The sequence below is a fragment of the Nycticebus coucang genome, chromosome 2 (assembly GCF_027406575.1).
Source record: "Nycticebus coucang isolate mNycCou1 chromosome 2, mNycCou1.pri, whole genome shotgun sequence".
NCBI lineage: Eukaryota > Metazoa > Chordata > Mammalia > Primates > Lorisidae > Nycticebus > Nycticebus coucang.
Genome location: NC_069781.1, coordinates 95584519 through 95599801, shown reverse-complemented (window position 1 = coordinate 95599801; position 15283 = coordinate 95584519). Strand labels below are relative to the sequence as shown.

General features: G+C 41.3%; 1 pseudogene; it reads right to left on the bottom strand.

The window, feature by feature from the left end:
- Nucleotides 1-4003: 4003 nt before the first annotated feature.
- LOC128569325 (high mobility group protein B1-like) lies at nucleotides 4004-5155 on the bottom strand (annotated as a pseudogene).
- Nucleotides 5156-15283: the final 10128 nt, after the last annotated feature.

The following is a 15283-nucleotide window of genomic DNA, read 5'->3' as shown; positions in this document are numbered from 1 at the left end:
ACGAGCACCATCAGTTGTCACACTGGCTGGTTTTGTCCAGTCCAGCTCCAAACTATTCAGTTTGGCAAACTTTTTCATAAATATCCTCTCCTGTAGTTGTTCCACTGCTTTGCAGTGCAGCAAGCTCTTCTGTGACTTTGAAATAGTCATTCGTCCCATGAATAAAAATTAGAAGTTGTGCAGAATCACAAACATCATTACTTTTCGTCGAGTGCCAAGGAAAAATAGGAAAGTTTTTTTTGTGGAGTTTTGCAAATGCTGATGCAAATTGCCTCCCATTTCTTTAATCCTTCGTGTGATTGAGGGTCCTGAAAGACTCACTTTACTAAATACAGTGAGTCCAGCCTTCTCTGGACACATCTCTTTGGCAACAGAAAGAAGGCATTCTTTAACAAATTCTCCCTCCACGAATGGTCTGCCAGTGTACGCTATCAGCTTGGCAACTTGAAAACTTGCTTGCAGTGATGAAATATTTAGCTGTTTCTGCTTCACAAAAGTATTTTACTGAGTTGTCAATGTATATTTCAGTTTTAATATTTATCTTTTCTCACTTCTCCGACCAATCATATTTATCTTTATGTTGAGTTTGATAGTGTCGACGCAAATTGTATTCTTTGAACACAGACACTATATTCTGGCATATCAAACACACAGCTCTTTTCTTGTACTGTATGAAAACTAGTAATCATAAGTCAACTGTTCTTTGAATATCCTACGCTCTGAGTCAATTTTTCTCTTTCTTGGTATCATTGTTTCCTAGGGATTCCAAATTGCTATTAGTAAAATACCAATATATATATATACAGTGCTCCAAAAACAATATACCAGCAATAACTTTGCCCACACAGAGACATATAGACTGCACTGCCCATCAATGCAGTCTGATCAGTGCCCATCAATGCAGCCTTGCCAGTCCACATCATTTCAGCCTCCAGTGCCCATATGGTGGAACTCCGCTTTTACCTCAGGCTTACATTGGTGTGGTGTAGGAACAGGCATGATTACAGAGCCAGTTCCTCCACCACCTTTCCAGTTCACGCTACCCTGTGCGAACCCACTGCGATCTGTGAACTCGCACAGGAATCTGATCGCATGGGTGAGACGACCCATGTGATCAGATTCCACTGCAGGAAAACAGAAGGCATGTATGCCTTTTTTTCTTCCGAATCTAATGCAAGTTCAGCCATACAAGCATATGGGTGAACTTGCACTGCTCAGAGATAGCAACAGGGTGAACCGGGGCTTACACAGCACACAACATACAACATCATACACAACTGAATAGCAATCAATATAAATGCACTTACTGTCAGTTAAATTGGGTTTCCTACTCCTCGGCTGTCTGCAGAGCTGGGTTAAGTTCCCATGGGGCCCTAGGCAGATTACCAGTTTGGGACCCCTGTGCAATAACACTGAGCACTGACCATTTGCATTAACATTGACCGCTGACCATTTGCGATGACACTTGACTGCTGACAATTTGCATTAATACTGTGTGCTAACAATTTGCATTACCACTGAGCACTGACTATTTGCATTGACACTAGGTGCTATTTGCATTATCACTGTGATGCAACCCCCCTAGAAACCACCCCCAACCAACTAATCAACTTAAAAAAAAAAAAGGCTCTCCTAACTTCAAAAAAAAAGGCACCCCACCTGCAAAAAAAAGACCTCCTAACTTCAGGAAAACGCCCCCCCCCCAACCGCAAAAAAAAAAAAAAAAAAGGCCCTAGTAACTGCAAAAAAAAAAAATATATATATATATATATAGACCTCCTAACTTCAAAAAAAAAAAAAAATTAAATCCTAACTTGTTCCTACCTCGGTCCTTAGGCAGCAGCAGGCTTTGCACAGGCAACCTGGTGACTCCTCCCATTACACCAGAGACTGAGAGGAGGAGTAGAGAGACAGAGAGAAGGAGGGGAGTCAGAGAGTGTGGGGGCATATTCCACACATTCGCACTGCGGGCGGGATGAGAGGGCTGCTAAGCAGGAGGGCAAAAATACCCAGCAGGGAGAGGTAGAGAGAAGGAGTGGAGTCAGAGTGTTGGCACACATTCCACACATGCGCACTGCGGGCCTGGATGAGTGGGCTGCTAATGGAGGGGAGAGACAGAAGGAGCGGAGTCAGAGAGTTGGCACACATTCCACACATGCACACTGTGGCCTGGGACAAATCAGCTGCTAAGCAGGACAGGCAGCTGTGGCAAAAACACCCAGTGGGCCAGATAAATGTCCACGGTGGGCCGCATGTGGCCCATGGGCCATAGTTTGAGGACCCCTGATCTAGACCCTTGTCAAGCTTAATTCCCCCTCTCCTTTTTAAAAAAAGTTAACAGCCATCCTGTTGGATGTATCTCATTTGTGGTTCAGACTTGCATTCCCCTAATGACTTCATGATGTTGAGCATCTTTTTAAATGTTTATGGGCCATTCATGTATCTTCTTTGGAGAAATGTCTATTCGAGTCCACTGCCCATTTTTAATTATGTTGTTGAGTTGTAGGATTTCTTTTTATGTTCTAGATAGTAAATGTTTAATCAGATTATGATTTGCAGAACTACTTCTATGGGTTTTTTCACTTTCTTGATGTCATTTGCACAAAAGTTTTATCTATGTCTAACTTTTCTTTTTTTCTCTTGTTGCTTATGTTTTTGGTGTCATAGCTAACAACATAGTACTAAATATAAGATCATAGAGACTTTTCTGTATGCTTTTTAAGAGTTTTACAGTTTTAGCTTGTATATTTAGGTCATGGATCCTTTAGAGTTATTTTTGTTTATTGTGGAAGGTTCAATTTGTAATTGTTTCTGTGGTCCTAGATTTGCAAATGGAAGGCTGTAATGTTTTATCTATTCCCACCTCTCCTCATCAAGAAAATCCCAGAAAGACCAACAAATAATGCCTCACAGAGAATTTAATAACTAGATGCTAAAATATTGCTGTTTACCGACCATGCTCTTGACCAGGCGTCCTCAAACTTTTTAAACAGCGGGCCAATTCACTGTCCCTCAGACCATTGGAGGACCGGACAATAGGTTAAAAAAAAACTATGAACAAATTCCTATGCACACTGCACATATCTTATTTTTTTTAATAAAAAAATTGTATTTACTTAGAAGCATTCATGTCAACAAAACAGCTGCAACTTTTTTTTTGCAATTACAGAGTGGTATTCAGTTAACAGAACAACAATTATTTCGTATAAGCTGCATCAGAGACAACTGAAGATGAAAAAATTACCATCCCCAGACTGTTTATGGCAGCTCAATTTACCATTGCCAAAATGTGGAAACAGCCTAACTGCCCACCAACCCAGGAATGGATTAACAAGCTGTGGTATATGTATACCATGGAATACTATTCAGCTATTAAAAAAAATGGAGACTTTACATCCTTCGTATTAACCTGGATGGAAGTGGAAGACATTATTCTTAGTAAAGCATCACAAGAATGGAGAAGCATGAATCCTATGTACTCAATCTTGATATGAGGACAATTAATGACAATTAAGTTTATGGGGGGGGAAGCAGAAAGAGGGATGGAGGGAGGAGGGTGGGGCCTTAGTGTGTGTCACACTTTATGGGGGCAAGACATGATTGCAAGAGGGACTTTACCTAACAATTGCAATCAGTGTAACTGACTTATTGTACCCTCAATGAATCCCCAACAATAAAAAAAAAAAAAAAAAAAAAAAAAAAAAAAAGAAAAAATTACCATCCCCATATATAACTAATTTGTGCTGTGCACCAACAAGAACCTGCTTTAAATTTGCATGCCAATTTACAACCCCCAGACTGTACCAGGCAAGGTTAGTGGCTATTGAAAATACCACCAGGACTGGGCTATCTAAAGACACATTCGGTAGTGTGTTAACTGTACAAAAAAGGACACTGTACAGTTTAAAAACAAATCTTACACAATCTTACATTTCAATTTTTTTCTTTAAAAGGAGTGAGTTGTGTACAAGGGGTTAAATGCTTTATAGACAAGAAAAAAAAACTGTGCTACAACCAACTTATTCATCATCTTCGTCTTCTTTATCTTCGTCTTCATCTTCCTCCTCTTCCTTCTTTTTCTTGACTTTTTCAGCCTTGACGACTCCCTTTTTCGCTGCATCAGGCTTTCCTTTAGCTCGGTATGCAGCAATATCCTTTTCGTATTTTTCCTTCAGCTTTGCAGTCTTCTTTTCATAAGAGTGCTTGTCATCCGCAGCAGTGTTATTCCACATCTCCCCCAGCTTCTTTGCAACACCACCAATGGATAGGCCAGGATGTTCTCCTTTGATTTTTGGGCGATACTCAGAACAGAACAAGAAAAAGGCCGAAGGAGGCCTCTTGGGTGCATTGGGATCCTTGAACTTCTTTTTTGTTTCCCCTTTAGGAGGGATATAGGTTTTCATTTCTCTTTCATAACGGGCTTTGTCCATCTTTGCCATATCTTCAGATTTTCCTTTCTCTTTAGCAGACATGGTCTTCCCCTCTCTGAGCACTTCTTAGAAAACTCTGAGAAGTTGACTGAAGCATCTGGGTGCTTCTTCTTGTGCTCCTCCCGACAAGTTTGCACAAAGAATGCATATGATGACATTTTGCCTCTCAACTTCTTAGGATCTCCATTGCCCATGTTTAGTTATTTTTCCTCAGCGAGGCACAGAGTCGCTCAGTGCCCATCTGGCTCTCACTTGCCCCGGCGCTGTCTCTATGGAGCTCAATGTACTGCGATGGCTGTGGGAGTGGGAGCCAGATGCAGCCTCACATATCTTATTTTGAAGTAAAAAAACAAAACGGGAACAAATACAATCACACCGCCTTATGTGGCCCATGGGCCGCAGTTTGAGGACCCTTGCTTTTGACCAACTTGAGATCCTCGATTTTTCCAGAACACTTGAGGTTCTCTATTTCCTCTTATTTCTATTTCACCTCATCCAATTTGACTCCCATCCTCTGTTGAAGATATGCTTTGTGTCATATCCAGAAACACCAAGCCTACTTTATAATATGTATGCTGTAGACATTGATTCCAGTCTAATGTGGCACTGTTGAAGTCTCAGCATCACAAACAGTTGGTACAAACCAGCTTAACAATGGCATGGGTGTGAAATCCATACAGAAAGGATGTATAAATGATGGTAAGGATTTCTTTCCAAGTGAGAAAGACGTAAAATGATTAAACAGGGAAATGGATGGTGATAATTTGTGGGTATCCTCATGAAGGTGAAGAATTAGTTGAAGCGTACAAAAGTTAATCAGCGAAGCACTAGTAGTTCTCAAACCTTGCTTCACATTAGAATCAACTAAAGAAATTACAAAATAAGTCCACCCCAGATTAAGTGGAATTGTTATATCTGTTATGCATAGGCTTAACTCCCAAAGTGATTGTAATATGCTTCTGGAGTTGAAAACCACTGATTTTAAGAAAATAGAAATTTATTAGTGATTTAAGGCAGTGCATCCAAACTTTAGTTGTGCATACAAATCACCTGGGTTCTTGTTCAAATGCATATTCCTTTTTTTTGGTTTGTTTTTCTTTTCTCTTTTTTTTTTTTACATTTTTTTTTTTTATTAAATCATAGCTGTGTACATTGATATATTCATGGGGCATCATTCACTAGCTTCACAGACTGTTTACCAAGTTTCACATATACCCTTGTAAGATGCACCGCTGGTGTAATCCCACCAATCCCCTTCCCTCTACCAACCTCCCCCCTCCCTCCACTCCCTTTCCCCCTTCCCCCTGTTCTTAGGTTGTAACTGGGTTATAGCTTTCATGTGAAAACCCTAAATTAGTTTCATAGTAGGGCTGAGTACATTGGGTACTTTTTCTTCCATTCTTGAGATACTGTACTAAGAAGAATATGTTCCAGCTCCATCCATGTAAACATGAAAGAGATAAAGTCTCCATCTTTCCTTAAGGCTGCCTAATATTCCATGGTGTACATATACCACAATTTAGTAATCCATTCGTGGATCGATGGGCACTTGGGCTTCTTCCATGACTTAGTAATTATGAATTGTTCTGCAGTAAACATTCTGGTACAAATATCTTTGTTATGATGTGATTTTTGGTCTTCTGGGTATATGCCCAGTAGAGGAATTACAGGATTGAATGGCAGGTCTATTTTTAGATCTCTAAGTGTTCTCCATATCTCTTTCCAAAAGGAATGTATTAATTTGCATTCCCACCAGCAGTGCAAAAGTGTTCCCTTTTCTCCATATCCGCGCCAACATCTCTGGTCTTGGGATTTTGTGATATTGGCTAGTCTCACTGGAGTTAGATGGTATCTCAAAGTAGTTTTGATTTGCATTTCTCTGATGATTAAAGATGATGAGCATTTTTTCATATGTCTGAAGGCCGCGTGCCTGTCTTCTTCAGAGAAGTTTCTCTTCAAATCCCTTGCCCAGCCTGCAATGGGATCCCTTGTTCTATTCTTGCTAATGCGTTTGAGTTCTCTGTGGAGTCTGGTTATTAAACCTTTGTCGGAGACATAGCCTGCAAATATCTTCTCCCATTCTGAGGGCTGTCTGCTTGCTTTACTTACTGTATTCTTGGCTGTGCAGAAGCTTTTTAGTTGATCAAGTCCCAGTAGTGTATTTCTGGAGCTGCTTCAATTGCCCCGGGGGTCCTCCTCATAAAATACTTGCCCAGACGGATTTCTTCAAGGGTTTTCCCTGCACTCTCCTCTAGTATCTTTATAGTTTCATGTCTTTTTTTTTTTTTTTTTGTAGAGACAGAGTCTCACTTTATGGCCCTCGGTAGAGTGCCATGGCCACACACAGCTCACAGCAACCTCCAACTCCTGGGCTTAAGCGATTCTGTTGCCTAAGCCTCCCGAGTAGCTGGGACTACAGGAACCCGCCACAACGCTCGGCTATTTTTTGGTTGAAGTTTTGGCCGGAGCGGGTTTGAACCCGCCACCCGCGGTATAAGGGCCGGCGTCCTACCTACTGAGCCACAGGCGCCGCCCCTATAGTTTCATGTCTTAAGTTTAAATCTTTGATCCAGTGAGAGTCTATCTTAGTTAATGGTGAAAGGTGTGGGTCCAGTTTCAGTCTTCTACAGGTTGCCAGCCAGTTCACCCAGCACCATTTGTTAAATAGGGAATCTTTTCCCACTGAATGTTTTTAATTGGCTTGTCAAAGATTAAATAACGGTAAGTAGCTGGGTTCATCTCTTGGTTCTCTATTCTGTTCCAGATTTCTACTTCTCTGTTTTTGTGCCAGTACAATGCTGTTTTGATCACTAGAGATTTGTAGTATAGTCTGAGGACCAGTAGCGTAATTCCTCCTGCTTTGTTTTTATTTCTGAGTCATGTCTTGGCTATTCGAGGTTTTTTCTGATTCCATATAAAACGAAGTATTTTTTTTTCAAGATCTTTAATGTATAACAGTGGAGCTTTAATAGGGATTGCATTGAAATTATATATTGCTTTGGGTAGTATGGACATTTTAACAATGTTGATTCTTCCTAGCCAGGAGCATGGTATGTTTTTCCATTTGTTAATATTTTCAGCTATTTCTTTTCTCAGAGTTTCATAGTTCTCTTTATAGAGATCTTTCACGTCCTTTGTTAGATAAATTCCCAAATATTTCATCTTCTTTGGCACTACTGTGAATGGGATAGAGTCCTTAACTGTTTTTTCAACTTGATTATTATTGGTATATATAAAGGCTACCGATTTATGAATGTTGATTTTGTAACCTGAGATGCTGCTGTATTCCTTGATCACTTCTAAGAGTTTTGTAGTAGAGTCCCTAGTGTTTTCCAGATATACAATCATATTATCTGCGAAGAGTGAAAGTTTGATCTCTTCTGACCCTATATGGATACCCTTGATCGCCTTTTCTTCCCTAATTGCGGTGGCTAAAACTTCCATTACAATGTTAAAAAGCAATGGAGACAATGGGCAGCCTTGTCTGGTTCCTGATCTGAGTGGAAATGATTCCAATTTAACTCCATTTAATATGATATTGGCTGTGGGTTTGCTGTAGATGGTCTCTATCAGTTTAAGAAATGTCCCTTCTATACCGATTTTCTTAAGTGTTCTGATCATGAAGGGATGCTGCATATTATCAAAAGGTTTTTCTGCATCGAATGAGAGAATCATATGGTTTTTGTTTTTTAATTTGTTTATGTGCTGGATTACATTTATAAATTTATGTATATTGAACCAGCCTTGAGACCCTGGGATAAAACCGACTTGGTCATGATGTATAATTTGTTTGATGTGTTGCTGGATTCTGTTTGTTAGGATCTTGTTGAATATGTTTGCATCTATATTCATTAGTGATATTGGTCTATAATTTTCTTTTCTTGTTGGGTCTTTTCCTGGTATGGGGATCAGGGTGATGTTTGCTTCATAGAATGTGTTAGGTAGTCTTCCTTCTTTTTCTACCTTTTGGAACAGGTTGAATAATATAGGTACTAATACCTCTTTAAAAGTTTGGTAGAATTCTGACGTGAAAATATCTGGTCTCAGGCTTTTCTTTTTAGGCAGGTTTTGTATGTTTGATGCTATTTCCGAACTTGATATGGGCCTGTCCAACATTTCCACTTGATTCTGGCTAAGTCTTGGAAGGTGATATGCTTCCAAGTATTGATCAATTTCCTTCAAATTTTCATATTTCTGAGAAAACAGTTTCTTGTAATATTCATTAAGGATTTTTTGGATTTCTGAGTTATTTCGTCTTTGTTGTTTCTGATTGATGAGATTAGAGATTTTACTCTTTTTTTCCTGATTAGGTTGGCCAAAGGTTTATCTATTTTATTGACCTTTTCGAAAAACCAGCTTTTTGATTTATTGATCTGTTGTATAATTTTTTTGTTTTCAATTTCATTTAATTCTGCTCTAATTTTGGTTATTTCTTATCTTCTACTGGGTTTGGGGTTGCAATGTTCTTCCCTTTCCAGTTGCTTGAGATGTCCCATTAAGTTGTTAACTTCCTCTCTTTCCGTTCTCTTGAGTAAGGCTTGCAGTGCTATAAATTTCCCTCTTAGAACTGCCTTTGTGGTGTCCCAGAGGTTCTGATAGTTCGTGTCCTCAATGTTGTTTTGTTCCAAAAAGTTGGCGATTTCTTTCTTAATCTCATCTCTGACCCAGCTATCATTCAGCATAAGGTTATTTAAATTCCATGTTTTTGTATGGGTATGCAGATTCCTGTTGTTACTCAGCTCAAGTTTTAATCCATGGTGGTCCGAGAAGATGCATGGAATAATTTCTATTCCTTTAAATTTACTGAGGTTAGACTTGTGACCTAAGATGTGATCGATTTTGGAGTAAGTTCCATGGGCTGATGAGAAGTATGTGTATTCAGTTTTGTTGGGATGAAATGTTCTGTACATGTCTGCTCAATCCAAATGTTGGATGGTTAGGTTTAATCTAAGATTTGTTTGCTCAGCTTCTTGTTGGAGGATTGATCCAACACTGCCAAAGGAGTGTTGAAATCTCTGACTATTATGGAGCTGTAGGAAATCAAGTTGCTCATGTCTGTTAGAGTTTCTCTTATAAATTGAGGTGCATTCTGGTTGGGTGCATAGATATTAATAATTGAGATCTCATCATATTAAGTATTACCCTTAACAAATATGAAGTGATCATTCTTGTCCTTCCTTACTTTTGTTAGTTTAAAGCCTATTGTATCTGCAAATAAAATTGCAACACCTGCTTTTTTCTGATTACCATTTGCCGGAAATATGGACGACCATCCTTTCACCCTGAGTCTGTATTTGTGTTTTAGGTTAAGATGTGACTCTTGTATGCAACAGATATCTGGCCTGAGTTTTTGTATCCAGTCAGCTAACCTATGCCTCTTTAAAGGACAGTTTAAGCCATTCATATTAATGGAGAATATTGATAAGTCTGGTGAAGTTTTGGGTATTGAGTTTTTCAAAAGTCCAGCGGGCATTTTTGATCCTTTCGCCAGTGTGGAAGTTGGAGTTTGAGCCGAAGTTTCTGAGTGAGTTTACTTTTGTGGTATAGGATTGGGTTGGTCATTATGGATGATAGGTCTGAGAATATCCTGAAGAGCTGTTTTGGTTATGGCAAATTTCTTCAACATATGAATGTCATTAAAGTATTTAATTTCTCTATCATAAATGAAACTCAGTTTAGCTGGATACAAGATCCAGGGTTGAAAGTTATTTTACTTTAGGAGATTAAAAGTCGGTGACCAACCTCTTCTGGCTTGAAAAGTTTCAGCAGAGAGATCTGCAGTCATTCTAATATTCTTCCCTTTGAAGGTAATGGTTTTCTTTCTCCTGGCAGCTTTGAGGATTTTCTCCTTCATATTCAGTTTAGTGAAGTTAATTATGATATGCTTGGGGGATGTCTTATTGGGGTTGAGTCGTGCTGGTGTTCTGAAGCTGTCCGCTATCTGAATTTCAGAATCTCTAGGCATGTCTGGAAAATTCTCTTTCATAATTTCATGCAGAAGGGCCTCTGTGCCCAGCGAGGCCACTTCATCTGTTTCTGGAACCCCTATGATTCGGATATTCACCTTCTTCGAATTATCCCAGAGCTCTCTGAGAGAGTGATCCATTTTTGCTCTGCATTTTTCTTCCTCTTTGAGAGTTTGGGAGTGTTCAAAGGCTTTATCTTCAATGTCAGAAATCCTTTCTTCTGCTTGCTCCATTCTGTTACTGAGGGATTCTACTGTATTTTTCACATCTTTGAGGGCTGCAAATTCTTGCTTCAGTGTGTCTAAGTCTTTGGTGGTTTTGTCTTTAAATTCGTTAAATTCTTGAGACAACTTTTGCATTTCTCCTCGGATTCCTAATTCCACTTTGTTAATCTTGTCTGCAATCCAAATTCCGAATTCGATTTCTGACATGTCAGCCAGTTGTTTATGAATGGGATCTTCAATTACATCTGCCATATCTTTCTTTGGGGGGTTGATCTATTCTGGTTATTCATGTTACCAGAGTTTTTCCTCTGATTCCGCCCCATGGTTGTTTTACTCCCTCTGATTTTTTCCCTTGGGGCTTTGTCGAGGGCCTGTACAGTGTTGTGGCTTGAGAAACTGGGGCCCTGTCTGGTGTGGTGGGGCTAAGTGGTTCTGTCTTGTTTTCAGCTGGTTTCTGTTCCACCCTAGTGAAACAGATACTCTGGATTGAAGTCTCAGCTGTGGAGAAATATCAGCAATGAAGTCACCCCACCCACCACTGGCAAACAATTGGAAAAGAAAAATCAAACCTTCGTACCACCATGCACCCAGGCACCACCTGATTTGTCCTCAGGCGATTGGTTCAGTTCAAAAATGTCCAAATCAATTGTCTCAGTCTGCACCTGTCTCAGGTGAGAGAGTTTAAGAGGTCTCTGGGAACTGGATCACAGTGCTCTGGTGACTACTCTGGTGTGGCTTGCTCCGGTGCTGCGTGGAGTCAGGAGGAGCCACCCAGCCAATAGATCAGTCTGGGAAGGTTGCTGCCTCCTTCCCCACCTTGCACCACTGTCACACCCAGTCACTGATAGCCCTGCAGTTGGCTGACCCAGTTGCCTTTAGTGAATCGGTACTCCAGGAGTTTGCACCTGCCTGAATCACAAGGAAGTCTGCCAGACCGCTGCGCTCTGCCTCTCTCTAGCAGGAGGAGGTGAGGCCTGACAACCTTGGGCACTTGATGAAGGTTGAGGGGTTTTCACTCAGGTCCAGTCTCGCCCCTGATTAGTGTTACTGACAGATCAGAACAGAACAACTCTGCGGTTCCCCTGCAGAAGAGAAGCTGAATTGAGTTCCAAATCAGCTTGTCTTTGCTCTTGTATTGTCTATAGGCTGACGATCCCCTGAGGGCCAGGTGCGTCTTAGGTTTAGTAAAGCGGACCTCTGGGTCAGTCCCGCCCTGGGAATTTCCCCGGTTTGCAAGTTGGAGTAGCCTCAGTCAAATCCTATACTCAGAGTCTCTGGTTGCCCAGGGAGTCAGGGGGTGTGGCTTCAGAATATTCGGTAGTAAGCCGTATTGCTAGCAAAAGAGGGCTGCTGTTTTATGGCTCAGGCAACCGCTGCTCCGGTGTAGCTCCCTTCCGGCCAACCGTCCTCTCTGCTCCCATACCCCAGAGTCTGCACCGACCGGCTGCAGCCCAGCACTGTCTACACCCCTCGAGCAATCGCCCAAGAGTCTGGACCCCTGGGGGACAGGCCTCCAGACCTTGGAGCGAGAGCAGAGGGGAGTGCGGGGAGTGCTGGGAGTCTGGGGTTGCGGGCAGAGAACACACACAGCTTTACACAGTTTTATGCCTGGCCGTACTGTCACCAAAAGACGGCTGTTGCACTATGCCTCAGGGAACTGCCACTCCGGTGCAGTCCCCTCTCCGCTGACCAGGACTGGCCTCCAGACCTCAGTGTGAGTAAAGGGGAGTGCTGGGAGCTCAGAATTCCAGGTGGACACTATATACAGTTTTATGCCTGGCAGGAGGACACCGTGGAACCCTAGTAGGGGAGGTAGGTCCAATTTTTAGAGGGTCTCTCCCGTGGCATGTAGTGGGAAGACCTTTGAACTCTGCCTGATTGTTTGTGGCGTACTCTGAGCTATTCTCATGGGGGAGGGGACTCCCGTCCGCTTGGTGATGGATTTTGTACCTTTTGTTTGTATCCTTGTGGTCGCAGCTCACCTCAGCGGGGTTGATGTGCATTCTTCAACCTTCTCTCTTAGTGCAGCTCAAATCCACCAGGTTACTTGCTGAATTTTTGTCCTTTAACTCTCCTACTGGACGGGAGCCTCTGTGGAAAGCTGGCTTCAGTCAGCCATCTTGTCTCCTCCTTGGTTTGTTTTTCAAATGCATATTCTTAACTAAAAAACTAAGAGTAGATCTATGATACACATGTAAAAGCTAAAGCTTATAAAACTTATGGGAGAAATCACATCATAACAAAGATATTTGTACCAGAATGTTTATTGCAGACCAATTCATAATTGCTAAGTCATGGAAAAAGCATAAGTGCCCATCGATCCACGAATGGATTAATAAACTGTGGTATATGTACACCATGGAATATTATGCAGCCTTAAAGAAAGATGGAGACTTTACCTCTTTCATGTTTACATGGAAGGAGCTGGAACATATTCTTCTTAGTAAAGTATTTCAAGAATGGAAGAAAAGTATCCAAGGTACTCATCCCTTCTATGAAACTAATTTATGGCTTTCACATGAAAGCTATAACCTAAGCATATGGAGAAGGGGGAGAGGGACAGGGGAGGTAGGTGGAGGGAGGGTGATTGGTGGGATTTCACCTGCGGTGCATCTTACAAGGGTATATGTGAAACTTAGTAAATGTAGAATGCAAATGTCTTAACACAATAACTTGGAATATGCCAGGAAAGTTATGTTAACCAGTGTGATGAAAATGTGTCAAACCAGTGTATCGTGCTCCATGATTGCAATGATGTTCACAGATATGATTTAATAAAAAAAAAAAGTATGGAAGAAAACAGGTGGAAATCTTCATGACCTTAGATTAGGCAGTGATTTCTTAGATACGACACCAAAAGTATAAGCAACCAATGAGAAATAGGTAAACTAGACTTTATCAAAGTTAAAAACTTAACGTTTTAGAGGAGGTGAGCAAGAAAGGGGAAACCTTCCAACCCACACAGAATGGGACCTAATACTTGCAAGTTGTATATGTGATAATTTTCATCATATGACTCAACAATAAAAAGATGACTTGGCCAGTTGCAGTTGCTCATGCCTGTAATCTGAACACTGTGGGAGCCTGAGATGGGAAGATTGCTTGAACTCAGGAGTTTGAGATCAGCCTGGGCAAGAGAAAGACCCCGTCTCTACTAAAAAATAGAAAAATTAGCTGTTTTGTGGTGTACGCCTGTAGTCTCTGCTACTTAGGAGGCAGGAGGATCACTTGAGCCCAGGAGTTGGAGGTTGCAGTGAGCTGCAGCTCACCCAGCTGGATTCTAGCCTGGGTGACAGTGAGAGCCTCAAAAGAAAAGAAAGAAAACTGCTTCCTGACAGCATTCATTTAGAGAGCCCTCCCAAATCACCTCACATGTGTCCAGATTGTCTTAAATCCTTTCTAACATTTTAGGAGATTCCTTCAGTTCTTGAAGCTGATGGTCTCCCCTTAGAGAACAAGCACTGACCTAGCCTTTTTTGATGTATGTTGTGTTCCTGCATTGTCTGAAACTGTGTAGAGGCTGCTCTGTTTAGATGGGGTTTGCATTTTTTCATTTTTGTCACCACCTTTAGTATCTCCCATAACCCACTGGTGTTGGTTTTTGCTGTGCCCTTGGCGAATTTAAATTTGCAAGTCCTACCATAGACCTCGTATGGTTTGGGGACATTCCCTTCAGCACCATCTGATTGGGTCATAAACATCCACTTCTTCCACAAAGTGGAGTTCTGTTTCTGTAGCATCCAAAAGAGGTTGCTGGAGGGAAGCTCTGCTGGAGGTATTGAAGATCAGGAAATTGGCACCAGCCCACACTTTACACTTCAGATTCTGTGAAGCTGGATTGAAACAACTCCCTGTGTTGATGCTCAGCCTGGATTTAATCAAAGCCTACTTCCTAGGTAACAGAGAGGCATCATAATGCCCGATTTCAATCATTTTGAATATACAGATTATTCAGAGAAAGGAAAATAAACCAGCATATTATAGTTTCAGAAAATTTAAATCCCTGGTTGATGGTATCTTTGATTAAAGTCAGCCTGTTTTAATTTGCACTCCCATCCACTGAAACAGTGTGCTTATCAGTCTCTAGAGAGGCAGATGTGAACACTGGACCTGGGAGGCTCCTAGCAACATCCCTTGGATTGTCTTGCCTGTGGTTACCCAGTGAATTTGTGGTAGTGCTGCACATTCAGCCCACCATTTTCTGGGTCCTGTTTCTAGAGCTGCCTGTCAGTCATCCCACGCTTTAGAAGTCCCATCCCAGACCCAGCCTGATTTAACCTGGACAAGGTCTGGGGGGAATGGTAATAGACTATGGCAGGAGTTTAGAAGGAAGGGAGACCAGAGCCAAAAGCCTTAAGATTCATGTACTTACTGGGTTCACAAGCTGCTCCATAGTCAAAAAAGCAGAAGGCACTATACTCCTTGGACTCCCAATGACAAGTATAACAAGATCCAGGATTTGTATCCAGGTTGTGGTCTCAGCATTTTGCATGTTTTATTTCAGTTATCACAACTTTATCCCCATTTGATTGGAGAGGAAATGTTTAATTTGGAATTTCTCCAGTGGTGTGTGGAGAGACTAGGGAGTAGTGTACAGAGTTCTGCTAGTGGAGATGGTGAGTGGTATTTGCAGGGTTGGAAAATCTTTTTATTTTCATCCCTT